Below are 3,790 nucleotides of genomic sequence, written 5' to 3' on the forward strand. Positions count from 1 at the left end.
TCCGAGTCTTCTATCAAAAGTTACAGCTATTTATATGAAGTTGTACAAAAACGCTTTCTTTCGCCAAGACAGTGCGTTTCTCACTGTTACATGCATTTGAATGGGGAACTCGACCGAAACAAAGTATAGGTTTTCATTATGTGAATAACTTTGAAATCTTAGCTCAAACAGCTGCAAAACCTGTTTTCCCAGCACGGGCACCTTGAGTTCTATAAGATAAAGCCATAAACATGTGTATCCGAGTCTTCTATCAAAAGTTACAGCTATTTATATGAAGTTGTACAAAAACGCTTTCTTTCGCCAAGACAGTGCGTTTCTCACTGTTACATGCATTTGAATGGGGAACTCGACCGAAACAAAGTATAGGTTTTCATTATGTGAATAACTTTGAAATCTTAGCTCAAACAGCTGCAAAACCTGTTTGCCCAGCACGGGCACCTTGAGTTCTATAAGATAAAGCCATAAACATGTTTGTCTGAGCCTTCTATCAAAAGTTACAGCTATTTATATGAAGTTGTACAAAAACGCTTTCTTTCGCCAAGACAGTGCGTTTCTCACTGTTACATGCATTTGAATGGGGAACTCGACCGAAACAAAGTATAGGTTTTCATTATGTGAATAACTTTGAAATCTTAGCTCAAACAGCTGCAAAACCTGTTTTCCCAGCACGGGGACCTTGAGTTCTATAAGATAAAGCCATAAACATGTGTATCCGAGTCTTCTATCAAAAGTTACAGCTATTTATATGAAGTTGTACAAAAACGCTTTCTTTCGCCAAGACAGTGCGTTTCTCACTGTTACATGCATTTGAATGGGGAACTCGACCGAAACAAAGTATAGGTTTTCATTATGTGAATAACTTTGAAATCTTAGCTCAAACAGCTGCAAAACCTGTTTTCCCAGCACGGGGACCTTGAGTTCTATAAGATAAAGCCATAAACATGTGTATCCGAGTCTTCTATCAAAAGTTACAGCTATTTATATGAAGTTGTACAAAAACGCTTTCTTTCGCCAAGACAGTGCGTTTCTCACTGTTACATGCATTTGAATGGGGAACTCGACCGAAACAAAGTATAGGTTTTCATTATGTGAATAACTTTGAAATCTTAGCTCAAACAGCTGCAAAACCTGTTTTCCCAGCACGGGGACCTTGAGTTCTATAAGATAAAGCCATAAACATGTGTATCCGAGTCTTCTATCAAAAGTTACAGCTATTTATATGAAGTTGTACAAAAATGCTTTCTTTCGCCAAGACAGTGCGTTTCTCACTGTTACATGCATTTGAATGGGGAACTCCACCGAAACAAAGTATAGGTTTTCATTATGTGAATAACTTTGAAATCTTAGCTCAAACAGCTGCAAAACCTGTTTGCCCAGCACGGGGACCTTGAGTTCTATAAGATAAAGCCATAAACATGTGTATCCGAGTCTTCTATCAAAAGTTACAGCGATTTATATGAAGTTGTACAAAAACGCTTTCTTTCGCCAAGACAGTGCGTTTCTCACTGTTACATGCATTTGAATGGGGAACTCCACCGAAACAAAGTATAGGTTTTCATTATGTGAATAACTTTGAAATCTTAGCTCAAACAGCTGCAAAACCTGTTTTCCCAGCACGGGGACCTTGAGTTCTATAAGATAAAGCCATAAACATGTGTATCCGAGTCTTCTATCAAAAGTTACAGCTATTTATATGAAGTTGTACAAAAACGCTTTCTTTCGCCAAGACAGTGCGTTTCTCACTGTTACATGCATTTGAATGGGGAACTCGACCGAAACAAAGTATAGGTTTTCATTATGTGAATAACTTTGAAATCTTAGCTCAAACAGCTGCAAAACCTGTTTTCCCAGCACGGGGACCTTGAGTTCTATAAGATAAAGCCATAAACATGTGTATCCGAGTCTTCTATCAAAAGTTACAGCTATTTATATGAAGTTGTACAAAAACGCTTTCTTTCGCCAAGACAGTGCGTTTCTCACTGTTACATGCATTTGAATGGGGAACTCGACCGAAACAAAGTATAGGTTTTCATTATGTGAATAACTTTGAAATCTTAGCTCAAACAGCTGCAAAACCTGTTTTCCCAGCACGGGGACCTTGAGTTCTATAAGATAAAGCCATAAACATGTGTATCCGAGTCTTCTATCAAAAGTTACAGCTGTTTATATGAAGTTGTACAAAAACGCTTTCTTTCGCCAAGACAGTGCGTTTCTCACTGTTACATGCATTTGAATGGGGAACTCGACCGAAACAAAGTATAGGTTTTCATTATGTGAATAACTTTGAAATCTTAGCTCAAACAGCTGCAAAACCTGTTTTCCCAGCACGGGGACCTTGAGTTCTATAAGATAAAGCCATAAACATGTGTATCCGAGTCTTCTATCAAAAGTTACAGCTATTTATTTGAAGTTGTACAAAAACGCTTTCTTTCGCCAAGACAGTGCGTTTCTCACTGTTACATGCATTTGAATGGGGAACTCCACCGAAACAAAGTATAGGTTTTCATTATGTGAATAACTTTGAAATCTTAGCTCAAACAGCTGCAAACCTGTTTTCCCAGCACGGGCACCTTGAGTTCTATAAGATAAAGCCATAAACATGTGTATCCGAGTCTTCTATCAAAAGTTACAGCTATTTATATGAAGTTGTACAAAAACGCTTTCTTTCGCCAAGACAGTGCGTTTCTCACTGTTACATGCATTTGAATGGGGAACTCGACCGAAACAAAGTATAGGTTTTCATTATGTGAATAACTTTGAAATCTTAGCTCAAACAGCTGCAAAACCTGTTTGCCCAGCACGGGCACCTTGAGTTCTATAAGATAAAGCCATAAACATGTTTGTCTGAGCCTTCTATCAAAAGTTACAGCTATTTATATGAAGTTGTACAAAAACGCTTTCTTTCGCCAAGACAGTGCGTTTCTCACTGTTACATGCATTTGAATGGGGAACTCGACCGAAACAAAGTATAGGTTTTCATTATGTGAATAACTTTGAAATCTTAGCTCAAACAGCTGCAAAACCTGTTTTCCCAGCACGGGGACCTTGAGTTCTATAAGATAAAGCCATAAACATGTGTATCCGAGTCTTCTATCAAAAGTTACAGCTATTTATATGAAGTTGTACAAAAACGCTTTCTTTCGCCAAGACAGTGCGTTTCTCACTGTTACATGCATTTGAATGGGGAACTCGACCGAAACAAAGTATAGGTTTTCATTATGTGAATAACTTTGAAATCTTAGCTCAAACAGCTGCAAAACCTGTTTTCCCAGCACGGGGACCTTGAGTTCTATAAGATAAAGCCATAAACATGTGTATCCGAGTCTTCTATCAAAAGTTACAGCTATTTATATGAAGTTGTACAAAAACGCTTTCTTTCGCCAAGACAGTGCGTTTCTCACTGTTACATGCATTTGAATGGGGAACTCCACCGAAACAAAGTATAGGTTTTCATTATGTGAATAACTTTGAAATCTTAGCTCAAACAGCTGCAAAACCTGTTTGCCCAGCACGGGCACCTTGAGTTCTATAAGATAAAGCCATAAACATGTTTGTCTGAGCCTTCTATCAAAAGTTACAGCTATTTATATGAAGTTGTACAAAAACGCTTTCTTTCGCCAAGACAGTGCGTTTCTCACTGTTACATGCATTTGAATGGGGAACTCGACCGAAACAAAGTATAGGTTTTCATTATGTGAATAACTTTGAAATCTTAGCTCAAACAGCTGCAAAACCTGTTTTCCCAGCACGGGGACCTTGAGTTCTATAAGATAAAGCCATAAACATGTGT

Source organism: Astatotilapia calliptera, chromosome 11, assembly GCF_964374335.1.
Source record: "Astatotilapia calliptera chromosome 11, fAstCal68.1, whole genome shotgun sequence".
Taxonomy (NCBI): Eukaryota; Metazoa; Chordata; class Actinopteri; order Cichliformes; family Cichlidae; genus Astatotilapia; species Astatotilapia calliptera.